This window comes from Helianthus annuus, chromosome 10 (assembly GCF_002127325.2).
Source record: "Helianthus annuus cultivar XRQ/B chromosome 10, HanXRQr2.0-SUNRISE, whole genome shotgun sequence".
Classification (NCBI taxonomy): Eukaryota; Viridiplantae; Streptophyta; class Magnoliopsida; order Asterales; family Asteraceae; genus Helianthus; species Helianthus annuus.
In genome coordinates this window covers 54301592-54320323 of record NC_035442.2, presented here as the reverse complement: position 1 = coordinate 54320323, position 18732 = coordinate 54301592, and the positions used below count along the sequence as shown (strand labels likewise).

Sequence of the window (18732 nt, the reverse complement as noted above, 5' to 3'; positions counted from 1 at the left end):
AGAAAATAATGGGGAGAGTGGGAGTCGAAGCTGGGTCACAAGAAACACCGCGTTTTTCCCCAACCATTCCACCACTACCTCATTGGCTCAACAACTGGGCAGTTAACTTAAGCCTTCAAACTTTGAAACCATGGGCAGTTAACTTAAGGCTTCTTGCTGATCAAAAGTTGATATGTATTTTATGTAATATTTGTTTTACTAATTAATGCAAATACGTAATTTATGTTGTTCGCTGCAGCCGTGTGGGAATTTGTTGGGTCATGGTGCAGGTGGCCAAGGCTATTTATGTTCAGCCTTAGCGATCTGTTTGAAGCACATTATCAAGTCCGGGGCTCGCTAAGATGGAAGCAACTGCTGTATTCAATAGTTTAAGTCATTGTCTGGTGCATTTGGCAAAGTAGGAACAACCTTGTCTTTAATGAAAAGGTTACCAGCCTGGTTGGAGTGCAAGAACAGATCCATCAGCTGAGTTTTACATGGATTGGTAGTCGGGTTAAGGATATAAACATCACGTGGAACCAATGGTGTAACACGGAAGCTTCGAATACGGGTTTGTAATGTCTGTTGGCGTCATGTTATTGGTGTGGCCTAACATTTGTTAGCCCAAAATTAATATAGTTTTTTGGCCTTAAAAAAAACAGGGACCAATAACTCGACTAAGCTTAACCTACTGTCGCTAATATAATAAAGACATAATTGAATTAAAAAACACATGATAATCACATTCATTTAATGTTTGCTACAAAAGAGTAAAAAAATGTCCGCCAAAAATAAAACGAACTGATGACAGTTCCTAAAGATTTGAAAATACCAAAAGCCTTTAAACAAAAGTTGAAGTTGACTTAAGATTCCTGCCCTGGAACATATATAATCCCCTCTGTGAATACAAAACCAACATTGCAACATTAATGTATTGCTAATGGCCTATGATTTCAGATGTGAAGTGAGTACCTATTGTGTTTTTTATAGTCAAGGAATCCTAGAAATTGATAGCAATGTTTCATTGAAATTTGTAGTATGGTCACATATTAGTGCTACCTAAAACCTATTTATGATAGAAGTTACTCGTGGAGTTGATTTTTTAGTGTGGTCAACAAAACAACCGTGATCGGATTGTGGGACCGGAAAAGCACTCTTCTCCGTTCTGGTCCAGTGCTCTTAAACAGTATGTTTTTGGACTGGGTGGTTCGGCTGGTAGTTGAGTCATAATTATTATTTTTTGATATATTTATAAAGAATCGGAGCAAAGTAATTGTTTCAGAAGTGTTGTGAGCTTGAACCAAAGATCAGTTAGTTAAAACTTAAAAACTAAATTGCTAAAGGCTTTAACCATTTGGTTCCCTAACTTGATTATGTTTATTTTCTTTTTCTTTTAAATAATACTCCTAAAATATTATCATACTATCTATCATTTTTACTAAGTTTATTTATTATTATTGAGTTTATAAGGTTTTGTACTCCTAACATACACAGAACAATCTTCAAAAGCTTATAGTAAAACCTCAAAGGCAAATATATGAAGACAAATTATCGAACAATTGGTGTGCATTAACAAAAACCCAAAGAAGAGGCAAACTTTAAGAGAAAATCATATAACAAAGAACAACAAATTTTTCAAGAGAAATTGTCGAACACTTGGCGTGCATTAACAAAAACAAAAAAAAAAAGGGCAAACTTTAAACACAGAGCCTAAAAAAAAGAACAAAACTATAGATTATGATGCCGAAATTAAGCATAGAAACCCGTGACTACCCTGAACAAACAAAGGCACAGAAGAAGCGGCCAAAACCACCGTAGGCTACCACCGTAACACAGATAGAGACAATCGGAGAAAAAAGAGAGCCAATTGGACAATTAGATCAAAGATGGGCACCTGGAATTCGAAATTGGGACTGGAAACCTAGATGAGGCTGGGTGTTTTCAGCGGTGGGATACTGAGATGAAAGTGTTGAAGAAATGCCGGTGATGAGTACAGTGTTGTTGAGTTGGAAGATGGTTTTTGCACAGGTGGGGAATACCGGAAGATGTCGGTCTTTTGAAACCTGGATACCGATACTGTTCTTAAGGCCTTTCACCATTTGTTAATATATAAATTTGTCATACTTCTAGTTCGACGTTTAAATAAAATAATACCAATACCATCTTTATGTCCAAATGAGTCTCTTTTGATTCTTTCTATAATACCAAACCTAGATTATGTGTGGACCACGGTCTTTTTAACTTCTCCGTTACTACCGCCGCATGTCCGTTTACATTATTGATTTAATCCTTTATAGAATCATCCTCAGATATTCTTCTCTTCCTTTAGTAGGCTAGTTTAGCGTGCTAAAGATGAGTTAAAAAAAATTATAGGCTCATAGTCTAGTCTGGTAAGAACTAAAGCCGACTTTTTATAAAGTGTAATGGCTTGCCTTGGTTGTTGATTCAGATTTGACATGAATCTAAAATTGTACACGTACATGAAATCGTGTCACACAAATGAATTCAAACACAACAAGTGTGTTTACATGTGAAATGAAACAAATGTGTATATAACAAAATTTCAACTTTAAAACTATAATTTTGAACTTTAAATATTAGCATGAAGTTAAATAAGTTAACTCGTGGTTTCAACAAATCATGCCCGCTCACCTAGATATGTACGTGAGCTCGAACCAAAATTGATCCGGACCCATGTCGAATAAAGTCATATTTTTAAATTAGATTAATAGTGTATATTTATATTGTGTTAGAATATCATCCCTTTAACATGGACCGACTCATTTTTCTGATGGGTTGAGTAACATTTTAGATCAATTTAGATAGGTAATAATACTTGTTAGATCATGCGTAATGGTTATGTGGTTTGCAAACCACATGAGGAACACCACCCTCTTCCATGTGGTTGTCACATTTTGGGTTAAGCATGTGGTTGTGGCCATGAGCTTGTTAGATAGAGAGAGAGTTGTGATTGGTTAGGCAATAACTTTACCAATCATATATTTTTTTTCAATTTTAAATCACATACCGTATTACTACACCTTTTCACCAAATGGTTTAGTTAAGATGATGTGGATGCCATGTGTTGAAAAAAAGCATATGATTTATCAAATCACTACTCATCCTCTTAGGCTGGAGGGTGTGGTTGAAGCCCCTTAGGGCTTTATCAGGCCACGTAGGATCCACGTTAGCCATGGAGCCCCCCTTTAATTTGCAGGGTGTGGATGAAGCCCCCTATTAAACAAAATTAAAAAAAATTGATTGGTTGACATGTTGTGGGCCCCACCTGAAACCTTCAAGCTTGGCGTTACCATGGTGGCGATGAAGCTATGACGCCCCCCTCTTCACTTGAAGGGTGTGATGATGAAGCCCATATGAGCGCTATACATGGTGAGGTGGCGGGGGTGACGCCCCCATACCCTCTAGATCTTGTAATTGTTTGTACATTTAAAATACATTGTTGGACAAGAGATTACTTGTCCCATTTTGATATAAGAGCAATTTTATTAACTTAAGCAATACGAAAAAGTTAAGAGATTACATATATAATAAAATACGGCTCAAACTATCTACACACCAAGTGTGTAGATAGCCAACCCAAAAAGGTGTTTTTTGTCCTATGTGCATATCCTGCAGTGTCGAGCTATGGCCAAAGCGCGACGTTTTGGTCTGATCAACCAGACAAAGACTGACGGGTGTCTGACGGGTCTGTTGACCGGACCAAAACGCCGAGCTTTGGCCGCGTTTTGGTCCTGTCAACCAGTGACAGGACCAAAGCTCGGCGTTTTGGTCCGGTCAACACACCCGTCAGTCTTTGTCTGGTTGACCGGACTAAAACGCTGCGCTTTGGCCACAGCTCGACACTGCAGGGTGTACATATAAGACAAAAAACACATTTTTGATATGCCAATAGGCAAATGGGTGTGCAAATAGTTACACCCTAAAATATTTGTGTGTGTTTTTTTATCAAACAATGATAAGACTAAAACCTATGTGATAAGTCACATCACCCACTTGGGCACTCCAATCATCTACACCATTATTTATGACTTTGTGATCTTTGCCTACACACGTTCATGGTGAATGCTAATATTTCGAAAAGGAATAACAATTATATTATCCATCTATTTTTTTAGCAGCAACGCAAGCAATTAAAACCAATCGATAAAATCATTTTGAGTGCCAATCGAGAACTTATACCGTCATGTGACGTAAAACATAGAAAAAAATAATCAAGAACTTATACCGTGAGTTGGTATAAAACGTGAACAAACTTGAAGTTATACCAAAAAAGCTTTAACTTAGAGATTAAAAAAACACAAAAATTAAAGGGCAAAAACTGAACCATACAAACTTGAAGTACTAAAAAAACATTAAAAGACAAAAAAAAATATTGGTTAGAAAAACCTATCCAAATTGTTACTTTTTGAACGGCTAATTTCTTTGATTTCTTTTTATATGTGGGAATTGAACTCAAGACCTTCTTCTTCCTAACCTAGGTGTTTTAAAGGCTCGGCCTTTTTCAATGAACCACCACCTCATTGGTAACCTATCCAAATTGTTATACATAGTAAATAGTAATATTGTTTGAGTTAATTACACAGATGGACCCTATAGTTTATAGCTAGTTTGACCTTTTGGTACTAATTTTTTTTAATAGGTTCAGGTTTCATGGTTTCAATTTTATAACATCTTTGGATACCAACACCAAACTTAGTTAATTTTTAATTTTTAATATAATAACTAAAATACCCTTCCATTTTCAAATAACCATTTATATTATTATTCTATTTTAGTTTCAAGGACCTGTTATTAATCTAAATAATTATCTAAGTTGAATAGGTTCCTTCATATTTTAATATCTTATGATGACTAGAACTAGTTTTACCATGCATGTATAATTGTTTGTAACTTATTATATTTCTGTTGAATGGGGGTATAAGATATTTTACAAACCAGATATTACTTTTTTGTAAAAATGAAACAAAATTCAAATTTAGGGTTTGCGAAAATGTATAAGAAACTTATTTACAATTAAACTAAGAGATCTGCGAAGTGTTTTGAAAAAAATAAATCAAATAAAACTCAAATGTAAATTTCATTAAACTATTATTTAAACGAAAGTTAGTAAAGTTAACATTTTAAGAAACTCAAAACCAAATACAAAAATTATATGATTTGACCATAAGTTAAATTAAAGCACTACACACTTCGAATGCTTGTGAATTTGATGGCACACTCGTTTTGTGAAAGATTATATAAGATACACAACTACACAAGTACAGTTTTTGAAAGATAACTAATTTTAACCAATTTAGGACATCCACTCTTGTACAAATTAACATGTAGATTGTCTTGTGATCAATAAGGTGGATTATTCACCTATTCTCTTAATTCTTAATATAACGACTAAAATGCCCTTTCATTTTCAAAGGACCATTTATATCATTATTCTATTTTAATTTCAAAGACCATTTATGTCATTATTCTATTTTATTTCCAAGGTCCTTTTAAAATATAAGGGAATTTTAGTCATTTTACTGAATTTTAACATAAAAATTAACGAAGTTTGGTGTTGATACACAAAGGTATTACAGAATTGAAACCATAAAACTTGAACCTGTTAAAAAAAGTTAGTATCCAAAAGCGAAATAGTTATAAACCACAGGTTCTATCTGTGTAAATAACTCTAGTGTTTTATTGTTAATTTATTACTGAATAATAAAAGGAAAATTGTTACTTATTTTACATTTGGATGAATGAAATAAAATTATTATGAAACACTATATGAGAAACTAAGAAAGTCAATAAAAGTTAAGCACGTGGTTATTATAAAAATAATAATAATCAAGCGTTTGTGTTTAATGACCCAAAAATTGGACTTGAGCGGACCAATTGTGTTATTCGACCAAACTTGATTCCTTGGATAGGCTGCTTGCAAGCCTTGGACTTGATTTACATTTTAAACACAAAATTAAGAAACAAAAACTTTTAAGGAAATTGATTATCCAATCATCTGTGTTTTAAATTGGTTATTGAAACCAAGTAGTAATTTCTAGAAACTAAACTTATAACAGGTATTGGTATTCTTGATGAAATTTTACTAGTACTGACACCTTGTAGAATTATGCAAAAGAGTACATTTTTTGAACAAAAGCACCGACTATTACGGAAACTAATTATAATCACCACTAAAAATGAGTTGGATGAAATCTAAGCTTTAATTTCAAGAATTGTGAACGAATGCAAAATTTTAGGATTTGTGAAATGTTTTACCAAATTGATCAATTATGATCAAACATGCATTCACACCTATTCTCACACTTATAAATTGGTTTGGAAGGACAAATTCATTTGATAGTTGTTATAATAAATAAAATTATGGTTTAGATTTTTAAATTGGGTAGTTAAAATTCAATTCCACTCTAAGATGTGAGTTCATGATCAAATTTACGTCACTGTATATGTATTTTTATCTAAAGTTGATTTGGTCATGTTAGAGATAGAAATTGGTCATAGGGTTACACCATTAGTAGTTTGTGCTCTAAGCAAACATATTCATATAATTTTAATTGAATAATATGTTTAAGCTAAAGTAAATCATGATATTTGGTTCTAGCGTTATCGTGATAAAGTTCTACATAAATATTTCCTAAATAAGGTATACGCAAAAATAATATCCATTTTACGGATATAAATAATTTTGATTACACATGTCCTTGACTTTATGCAAAATGACCGATTATGGTGTTGATGGTATAGCTAAGTTGTGGATGCACTTGCATAGATTTTACTATTGAGAGATGAGAAGAAATCGGTTTTTTTTTTTTTTTTTTTTTTTTTTTTTTTTTTGCTTTTGTGGAGTGGTCTCTTTTTTACTGGTTTTATCTTTGTGAAGGAACAGTTGTCTTCTCTATAACTCAGCTCCTGGTGCTCATTCCAGTTTCTCTATATGGATATTCTCTATTATCATCTGAAGTGTACGTATTTAACCATAAACAAAAAACTATATTGTCACATAATTTTGCTAGAAACTGATTAAATATATTTGACACTCACTAGCATTTGAGTTTGTTTGCTTGCTACAGGTCTAGCTATTCATGATTTGCGGTCTCTGAAATGGGGATGAACCTATGAGGAGTTCTGAGAGATATACAATAAACATGTGGAAAGGAGTATGTAATGTTGTAGTGTCACACCTCCAAAATCCACCATATGGAGTATCACCGCTTGGAGGCGTGACATGACCAGGATCGAGCCACCAATCATATTGAACATCGTAATTAAGTAAATAAAACCAACCACAATACAATTGGTAACCAAAAGAAAGTAGCCGACCTTAACTTAACAGCGGAAGCATAAACGTAAGTCCAAAACATAAGTTACATAATTCATAAGTTTAAAGACCAAAACATGAGTTCCATAAGTTTCATGAAGTTTATTTATTAAGCACGGGACATAATAGTCCATATCCCACAACGATATACTCCTCCTCGTGCAAGCTCTATAAGCATCTAGCGACCTGTAAGGCATGTAACAACGAGTCAACAACAAAGTTGAGTGAGTTCACGGTTGTTGTTTAGTTTTATGTTGTTTCCGAAAACTTGGTTTGTCTTTCGTTGGCTTATTTGCCGTGGGGGTTACCCCATAGTTGAAAGTATGATTAACGAGTTCCTTCTTTATTACCCAAACCATATCCATAATCAGTGGGGGCTTCCCCATGTGAACCACTAGACCGTTACCATATCGACAACTGACGAACAATAGTTGTGCCCTACGTCAATGTCTATCATCATTGACAGTTTGTCATAGTCCACTAGTACACGTCCGTCCGACTGGCACGGTGTGAGGTTTGTTAAACCTAATAGCGCTATTAACTAATGACCCGCTCGCCATCGGCCTCGGCGATTAAGTCGATATAAAATTAGGGACTTAATGATAGAGTTTTGTCTAGTAAGTTTTAAGGTTGTTGTCCTACCCAAGGAGGACGAACGTACGTATTCTACCCAAGGAGAATACGCAGGATTAATATTTGCATCCTACCTATGGAGGATGGCTGTACATATCCTACCCAAGGAGGATATGTAGGTTCCGTTTTAATTCTTTAACCTATTCCCAACCACCGGGAATCCCATGCCTTAGAAAGTGTGTGAACTCACCTTTGGTTGCTCGGTTTGACTCTCAAAAATAGCTAACAGTCAAGTTCGGTCAAACACGTCCTAGTATGATTACCACTTAGTTTATTAGTGACTTCAAATAAGCACGAAGTTCCTACATGCATCTACCACATAACATGCACTCACTTTAACGGTTCATGCCCATATAAACTTCCCCATCTATTCCCATTCATAAGCAAACATACGACATTGCACATAACACTTTCATTGACATATAACATGTTAGATCATTCTTAGATAACCTACCCGACATTTAGGCACACAAATTACTACTTATGTCGTTTCAGCTTTTATATTCAAAACTGGGGCTGTTTTCGGGAATTTTAATAAAATAGTTAACTTACTCCAAAAATTCCCAACTTTTTACAGATGGTCTTAAACAATCCAAATATTATTGTGTAAAAATCTCGGGATCCAATTCATTACTAAAATTTTATAAAAAATCATTTACCGGACTGCAATCAGATTCGTCACTTTCTGACTACAGTCCACGGAAAAATTCATTTAAGATTCATCGTAAGTCCGATTGACGAAATTCCAGTGGGAGAATTACAACGACATCAGTGTCCATGTACAGTACTAATTTCATGACCCAATTCTACACAGATTTCAAGTTATGACGAAAAACGTAACACACATTTTCTGCAGTAAAAACGCAGCTTGAGCTGCTGTCCAAAAACAGACCTTTAAAAATAGTAAACGAAGTCAAAAAATTATGATTCTAGTGTCATTAGGACCGTACTTCGAAATAACCCATTATAGACTCAAGAAAATCAGTTTTTCGTTAAATTTTGACCTATTTATAGCCAACTGAAGTTGGCTGTAAATGCTTGGACAGAAGTTGTTTTCAGCTTATAGTGTTCTAACGCAAGTTCTATTTGTTCCGTTATCATGCTTAGTGATCGACAACGATATCTAACATCACTTGCAGCAGGTTATTGTTTTATTTAACTTAGATTTATCATGTCAAGTACCATCATCAACATAACAACATCACACTAGCATTATTTCATCATATTACATCTCTATGTTCAAGGTTTATGTGCATGATCTTTTAGTGTTCATAGAATTTCATCATAAATAACTATAACCACTCTAAACATGAAGTAAATGGGGATTCAAAAGACTTACTACTAGCTTTTATGCTAGGGAAGATCAAGAGTAGAAATGAGGTGGTTAATAGCAAACAAAGAAGGTCCTTGATGATCTGAAAGTTCCTAGCTCTCTTGTGTGACCTTTAACACCCTTGTATGCAAGAAAAATGGAAGAAGGAGATTGAATGATAGTGAAGGTGGTGTGGTATGGGGTCGGCCGAACAAGGGAAGGAAGAAGGAAAGAAAGTGTTGTTGAGTTTGGTGAATGATGATAATGTGAAGATCCAAAGGGTTTATAAGAAGTCTTCCAACACTCCTTAATCCCTTGGTCCATATGTCCCAATAGTACTTAACATATCCATTAATTAATTAAAGAAAATCAAAGGGGTGGGCGCCACATCCTAACCGGTTTGGGGGGGGGTTGGTTTAGTTGCAATGTAATGGAAGTTAACCAATTTAGTTAGAAGATAAGTGAACTAGTTAAGTGTTTAGGTGTTAGGATGTTATATAGTGCGTTATGATGTTCGGGAATCATAACTAGTTCAGAAAAATAAGAACAATGCTTCTAGCATTATTTTGGTGTTCCGGGTAATGTCCGGTGTTCGGTTAGATACCGTTCCGTTAAAGTGCTAAGTTATCCCGTTTAGTGTCCTATATATATCTTCTTGTAACATTTTTAATTCCTAACACTCAGGAAAGCGTACAGGATTATTTAGTATCTTTTCTGCACAAGACTAGTATGTTAACAAGCACATGTAAGTATGACACAGTAATCAGAAAGCAGTTAAGTAATTCAGCACAGTCATCAAGCACTTCAATTATCATTAATAAATCGTACAGATACATGAAATTTTGAGGGTTGTCACATTCTCCCTCTGTTAAGAAAATTTCGTCCCGAAATTTAGCACGTGGTTACTGAGGAAGCTAGTTAAGTTGCGTGGTTTCCTGGTTTTCCTGGGGTGTCACATCACCCCCCGTTGGTTTGGAATTTCGTCCCGAAATTCTGCAGTAGCTTCAGTCTCAGTAGTGGTTGCACTTTTCTTAAATAATTGGGGATACTTGAGTTTCATTTGGTCTTCTCGTTCCCAAGTATACTCTGGCCCACGACGGGAATTCCAACGAACTCGGACGAGAGGTATTCTGGTACGCTTGAGAATCTTAACATCTCGATCAGCAATCTCTACTGGTTCCTCGACGAATCACAACTGGTCGTCGATAGTGAGCTCCTTAAGAGGAACTATGAGGGTCTCATCTGACAGACACTTCTTCAGATTCGACACGTGGAAAACATTGTGAACTCCGCTGAGTTCTGCCGGTAGATTCAGCTTGTAGGCGACCTTGCCAATTTTCTTAATGATTTCGAACGGTCCGACATAGCGCGGATTGAGTTTGCCTCGTTTGCCAAAACGAACTACACCTTTCCAAGGTGAGACTTTGAGTAGCACCCGATCCCCAACCTAGAACTCGAGTGGCTTTCTTCGCTTGTCAGCATAGCTTTTCTGACGGTCACGAGCTGCTGTCATTCGTTTGTATCCACTACAAGTTCTGGGCCTGTGATTTCACTGTCGCCAACCTCTGCCCAACAAAGAGGTGATCGGCACTTCCGTCCATACAATGCCTCGAACGGAGCGGCCTGGATACTGGTGTGGTAACTGTGTTTATACGAAAACTCCACTAACGGGAGATGTTTTTCCCAGCCATTACCAAAGTCGATTACACATGCCCTAAGCATGTCTACAAGGGTTTGGATGGTGCGTTCAGATTGCTCATCCGTCTGTGGATGATATGCCGTGCTAATGTCTAATCGAGAACCAAAGGACTTGTGCATAGCTTGCCATAATTCAGATGTAAAACGTGAGTCACGATCAGAAATGATGGAGGTTGGCACTCCGTGCCTTGATACTACTTCCTTTAGGTAGATGTCTGCTAGAGTAGAAAACTTATCCGTTTCCTTGATAGCCAGAAAATGTGCAGACTTGGTCAGTCGATCCACGATCACCAAAATGGTATCATTTCCGCGTTGAGATCTAGGCAGGCCAGTAACGAAATCTGTAGGATCGAGTATCGACCTGAACAAGTCGTTCAGAGGAATTTGAAACAGTTTCAGGTGCGGAAAACAAGAAACTGAGTTCGAAACAACTTGCAATATGCTTTAAACACTGATTGAATTGATATAAAACGGATTACTGCTCAGTCCTCACACCGGCAGCACCTCGGTATGGAATTCGGAAACTTACACAACTATTACTTCTTATTTCGCCTGAACCACACATCACCTATATATACTATTCTGATTCCGCTTGAACATGCTCAAGCGGAACCATCAGTTCAAGTGAAACCCCACAACTGACATCTCAAGCGGAATATGATCTTGTGATTTCGCTTGAAATGACCAACTGTCACTTCAAGCGGAATCAGCCTATAAGACATGAAATTCAGCTATTTTCTCGATCTACGAGTCTTGATCTATACAATCTAAACTAAGACTCAATACAAGATGAAGTCGACAGATGCATGCACTAACAGACTCCCCCTCAGATGTTGACGAGTCTTGCAATGTCGAGTCTTTGCAACTTCAGTCTTTATCAGTCTCTGGGCTTCACTCTCTCAATTAGCATCAACAGACTCCCCCTAACAATGTGCTGGCATTCCTTAAGTTCATCAACATCATCTGCTTCAGGATCGTTTTCTGGCTCATATCCCAAGATCACCTAGCTCTATTCTTCAATTTAGAATCCACAGGTATCGGAAACCTGGCTCTCTCTAAACACAAGCTTCTTAGGACCGAACAGCCTGGTTTCAAGATCGCAACCTGGCTCACGTTCTGCTCAAGTTATCTGCACAATCTCTACCTCAAAGTAAATTTTTACACATTTCAAATATAGACGAGATGAATGCACTAACTCAGACTCCCTACTCACTACACGCATGATGAACCACTTGTTTGATTTACACAAAAACAAGTTTCATTAAACATAGACTCCCCCTCACTTCATGATCATCATGTTTAGCACTTGGAATTTTGAAAATTAGCTTTCCAATATCAGTTGTTGAAAATCTATTTGGATTTTTCAAAATTTATGCTAAAACACACTAAAATTTTTTAATAAAATGAAACAATGTAGTAAAGAAATATTTATAGACAATATTTTTGTGAGTTTGTGGAAGAGGATCATATCAGTTTCTGAGACATATCACCAACACCGTTAAGCTTGATTTCATTTTAAGTTCTAAACAATTCACCTAGATTGTCAATATATAGGTCCATTTAAATTTTCACACAAAGTTCAACTGTTCCGAGATACGATATTATTGTCTTAAGCACTTAAACTTATTCGCGTGTCCCACTACTTGAATATACTCCTGTATCCAGATCCCAATATTCAGTCTTACAGGTGAGTATACCACAGATGATATCTGTAAAAGGGTTATATTGCGAGGGCCGTGAGAGCTCAGGTCGATACTTCCGTATACGCAAAGAGATGACGGCTTCGACTTTTGGTGTGTCCCCTTTAGAGGATCTTTTCTTCAACAGCAATGATTATCAATTTTATTGTTTAATCATTTTTTCTGAGGGCTGCGCTATATTTCAAGCATTTTTGTAACATCCCAAAACCCGAATGTTTATAATTGCCATGTGTTCTTATATGACTTAGCATGAAATAAACGACTAGGTTATTTAACCTAGTTAAGTAACGCTCCAAAAACTCGAATTACTAAATTTGCTAATGAGACCCCATGTTTAATAATATAGAATGTAGTAACTAGGTTATTATACCTAGTCAAAAGTTTAGCAAAGCAAACAAGGGAACAAACTTGAGGGACCATATATGAACAAGGGGGAAAGTTATGTTTTATTAAATAAAATCACAACACACAACACACATACATCGTGTGTGTGTGCGTGGAATGCTCTGGAGAAGAACAAAGGGGTGCAAACCCTAGTTCTTAAAGAAGTCCAAATTGAAGGATGAATCCAAGCTCAAAATCATGAATAAACACGAATTAATGCTCACCATCACAAGAGGATCAAAAGGTATGTCTCAAAAACTAAGATTGGTGATCTTGTATGAAATGGGTTAGGTCTTAATCCATGAATTGGGATGAAATTAAGCATGAACATATGTTAGAATTATCATTGGAATGTGAATTATGCAAGATTTGATGTTAATTGAGATTTGGAGATGAAACCCACTTGGGTTAGTAGAAATGGCGACATGGGTATGTCACCCATGTCCAATCTTTGTTTAATTCTTGATATGATATGTTGCATGTGACCAAATTGTTAGTTATATTGAATATGGTATGAGATTGAATTGTTATTGGTAGTTTGGATGATTGAAAACAAGAATTAGGAAGAAAAGAATGAAGGTTACTTGTACATCATGTTTAGAAACTTGTACGCATGCCAAGTGTTCGATGAAATGACTAAGTGAGTGTAGAAGGTGAAATAATATGCAAGAAAGTGGTAATTAGTTATGGAATGTGATAAAAGGGTGTTTGATAGTAAAATAACATGAGAATTGAGTTTAGATATAGTTCATTGCTAAGTATGAATTATGGTGCAATTGTAGAATTAATGAGGTTCCTAGTATGGTGCGTACATGTAAACAAGTGATCATGCGATTAAATGAGTATTTCACCATGAGTGTACCACGTGTTATTGATATGATTAATGGAAGTCGAATGTGAATTGTGAATTAATATGGTTGTTCTCTTATATAATTTCATATGCTAACAAGAACGTGTGTGTAATGAAACGAATGTATGTGTGAGTAAATATGTATGCGTGTATGATTATGTGATTATGTGGCTGTAAGTACATTTGCATCATAAGTAGGAAATGTATATAGTGTCATATGTATAGCCTAATATGATGTAGTGAATATATGAAGTTAAGTCGGAAGTTTATACATTAAACCGTTGACTTTTGGAAGTCAACTGGACATAAGGGACATAGCTAGATTTTTGACACAATTATAAGATCTTGGAACGTCATATGGTATGTGTTAAATTAATATGCGTTTTATGCGTTAACATGATGGATTGTATGAGTTTGAAAAGATATGATTTGGGCGTATGCCTTATGTTTGTTAGGCTTGACTATGAAAGCTAATTGCGAGTTATGCATTCGACATGATCATTTTTATGTAAAATCATGTATACTAACAAGGATGTGATTGCGGTGACACGAAAGCATTAGGGATCATGTGGAAATGGACTCAAGCAAGAAAGACTAACGGGTCAAGAGGAGACAAGAAAGTGGATACGAAAACGGACGCTCAAGGTAAGTGAATCCCAAACTTACCCTTTTGATTTAATATGTTTTGTTATTTGGTAAATTATCTAGAAGTTATGTAAGAAAGTGTGAAGTAAAAGTAGTGATAGGGTTAGTCTAATGGAAGGTAGCCGAATGTGGCTAGGTAAGTTGGGAAATGCATGATATAGATCAAGCGGGTCAAACATATATGCATGAATCGTGTATCGATGATGTAATTTATGAGGTTTAAGGACCTCAAGGGATAAATTTTTAGTTAATAAGGTAGGGAAATGTTTTATGAACATTTAGAAACAAGTTTCAAGTGAAACGGATGTAAGACGAGAAAGTTATGCACATTTTAGTATTAAAATTGGGGGCTGATCTGGGCATCGCCGTAGCTTACGGTGCCCACCGTAAGCTACGGTGGATGCTGGGCCTTTCCTTCTGCCGTAAGACAGTGTATTGCCACCGTAAAGTTTTGGGGCCACCGTAAGCTACGGTAGCCACCGTAGCTTACGATGGAGGTCAGGTGCAAATTGTAAGTTATGTATTTTCTTTGTTTTCCCTTGATTTCGGGCCTCGTGAATTCATCCCAAGCCCCGATAAGCTTCTATAATGCACCTTAACCCTACCAAATGGCTTGATAAGCTACGGTTAAGTGTGGAACTCATCTTTAAGGTCCGAAATGTACCCGAAAGTTATTTAAAAAGCGTTTAGGAAGCATGAGTAAGAATGGAAAGGGTAAGCGTGTGTACGGAAAACGAATTAAGTATGTGGGTCAGTATATATAGATTTAGCTTCTTCCCAAAACACTTAAGCTAATAAGTAATCATGAAGATGAGGTAGTATGTATGTATGTACGAATGTATTTATGTAATTATGTAAGTACATGTACGTGTGAGCGAAGGTATGCACATGTGTAGCTATGATCCGTTTTATGAATGTATGATTGTATGTAGTTAGGTATGCATGTATTTATGGTTGTATGTAGTTATGTATGTATGTAGGCATGTATGTGGGTAGAGATGTATGTACACAGTCAGGTATGTAATGTATGCGTAGTTTCAATACATTTAAGTATTGACGTTATTAAAAGTGTGCCTCGAGAATGAAATATGGTGCAGGTACTACATTGAAGTTCGTCAAGGATTAGACGCCCGGATGGAATGACTAGACCTAGAAAGAAAACAGGACGAAAAGTATATGTGGATAGAACGTAGCGAGATTACACGATTAAGAATCTTGTATGTAAATGATGTATACTAATGCTGTGAATGTATGTGGTGGGTGCAGGTTGTACGAATGACAAATTATCATCATGAGGTGTAGCGATCAAGGTCCGAGTTGCAAGATAGATTGTACGGGGATCCTGGAGTATGTAAAATGATAGACATAAGTTAGACTTTCATTTTGTAAATGAGTACGAAGGTTGCGTATATTGTAAAAAGGTTATTTTATATTGAAGTTTCAAGTAGTATAAAACGTTTTTAATGAAAGAAATTTTATGGTACGTAATTCCGCTGCGTCTTTTCAGTTAAAGCGTGTTAGGGTGTTACAAGTTGGTATCAGAGCCCTGGTTTGAGAGAATCAAGTAGAAGGAGGTAAATACTTGAACTCAAACCGGTGTGCTCCCATGACCAAGGACCCGTACAATCTAAGACTCGATCAAGATCTAAGGATAGAAGCCAAGGTAAGTATGTGCTTAAGTATGTATTTGAAGATAACAAACAGTAGGTTATGTGTAAGGTAAACATGATTGCTTGGAAAGGATAATCTGTGAATGCGGTCTAGCGCCAGCACCAAGGTATGTAATATGAGGTATTTACCGAGGTACGTAGAATTAACATATGGGTGCATGAAATGGTAAAACCTATCAAGTAAAAGGAAAATTTTAAATGAAATAGAATAATAAGAGTGGTAATGAAGTTTTGGAAATGTTACACGTGCCGAAACTTAATTCTTGGACATAAAGTGGCGATTACACGAAGACACGAAACGAGTACGTGGATCGTGTACCTGGCCAATACACAAGAACCGTATGATGTTCGTGAGCCCGTGATAATTGCTACCGGTATGTCCGTTAGAATTAGGTAGTAGGTGGACGTGGGGGTGAAGGGAAATGTAAGACTTTCAGGAATGAAAGTATGAATGATCTGTTGAATCCGTGAGACGGATTCAACACGTGTAAGGAATGAAAGATATGAATGGAATGTTTGAATCTGTGAGACGGATTCAAGAAATGAAAGGCTCGAATGGAATGTTTCAATCCGCAAGACGGATTCAAGGAATGAAATGCAGGAATGACATGCTTGAATCTGCGAGACAGATTCAAATCATAGAAAGAAGAAAATGAATGAAGGATAGGTTAGAAACCGCAGGACAGATTTAAAACATATGAAGGATAAAATTTACCCACATCAGAATTATGTCAATAATTGACCGTAGTTATGTCAAACGAGTTCTATGAGTAAATGTAAAGTAAATGAACAAAGGAATGATCGTAATGGGCACGCAAAGCTAAGTTTTAAAATGAAAGAAAGAAGTTTTAAACCCGTTATGTGTAGATGTTCTAGAAATCTACTCTTAGGAGTCAGAATGAGTGACGGGCTATGACCCAGACAATGGATTAAGTATGAACAAGAGGGGCAAGTTTGTTAAGAATATCAAAACGATGTAATGGAGGTCCTGGTAAGTAAGCATGAATGGAAGGAAGTACGAATGTGTACCTCAATGCATCTATGATAGGTAAGAAAATTCAGTTTAACCTTAAAAGGGTCAAACTGCAAGGGCTGACGAAATAAGTAACTAAAAAGAAAGAATCGCGTGTAAGAAATTGAATGTAGGATATGTTATAGCATGTACGCAGGTAATATGTAAGAGAATTATAGGTGACTAATCGCCGAGTGGACTCAGTATTTGAATGAGATATGCTAACCGCCAATTTTGTAGGTGGTGATGTTGGAATTCTTAGGGTGATGAAGCCCATTGAATTGGGGGTAAGGATGTGCACGAGCGGAAGCACACTACACGGATGAAGGAAATCTGGCCTGATATGGCTAGTACTCGTGAAGAAGCGGATAGATCCGGTTTGCAGACCATCTAATTATGCAACGAAATCGAGGTTAGTAAAAGGTGTAATTCATATTGGATAGGTATGGATTGGTAGGTAGAGAAAGACCTACGAAATGACTGATAGGGTATGAATGTTATGATATGGAAAGTTTAATTTTAACAATTGACATAAGAAGAATGTATGTCAATAAGGAGTGAATTTCAAATGTTTGTAATGATCTTCGGGTGGTATTGAACTTAAATGCTAGTAACTATGGAAATTCTGATAGAATATAAAAGACGGCAAGTGTTATTAAGAAATGCTAATTTTGATGCTCGGCTTGTTGGCCATGTTCATTTGAACAAGACATTGTAGAAAAGATACGCATGGCATAAATAACAGCAGTAACCATGGAAATAATGCTTAGTCTTTGTGGATTAAGTATGGATAAATAAGTTAAGAAGGGTGAATCTAGCTGTAATAATAAGTCCTTGAATGATTATAGTATGCGTATGGTAATGTATCGACCCCTTCTATGAGCTTAGAGGTAATCGGGAGTAATGATAGTAATGGAATGTTTAACATGGCTCATAGTGATCAAAATGAAAGGTAGCGTATGGTGTATGAGTAGTATGAAATAAATCGATTTATTTCGATTAGCAAATATATGAATGAAATATGCTTAGATAGGAAGTTAGAAACAAACCACAGACTAAGGTTTATACAATTAATAATTGTATACAATTGGAATAAATTCGATGAAAGAAACGTTAGTGATGATATGTGTTAAGAGCTAGTATTATGAAGTAAAAGACAAAGTAAAAGACACTAATAAGAGCTCTGGAGCAGAGTCTAACATAAGTATAATTATGAAAGTAATTTACGTAATATGAGGGCATAGGAACGATGTGTTCAATTACGTTCATGCATGAATAACACCTTTGTCAAGATCCCGAAAGCGTTTAGGTGGTAGTAAGTATTGTGAATGAACAACCTGAAAGGGGTAAGAGTAAAATTGGTCTAGTTTGAATGAGAAAGGTTTCGGGGACGAAACCTTCTTTAAGGGGGGTAGACTTGTAACATCCCAAAACCCGAATGTTTATAATTGCCATGTGTTCTTATATGACTTAGCATGAAATAAACGACTAGGTTATTTAACCTAGTTAAGTA

The 18732-nt window shown here is 36.1% G+C and overlaps 1 long non-coding RNA gene across 1 annotated transcript; it reads left to right on the top strand.

Moving 5' to 3' along the window:
* Nucleotides 1-13045: 13045 nt before the first annotated feature.
* LOC110881425 lies at nt 13046-16020 on the top strand. The gene is made up of 3 exons (XR_002559727.2): nt 13046-13286; nt 14448-14537; nt 15804-16020. It is a non-coding gene; the product is annotated as an uncharacterized LOC110881425 (long non-coding RNA).
* Nucleotides 16021-18732: the final 2712 nt, after the last annotated feature.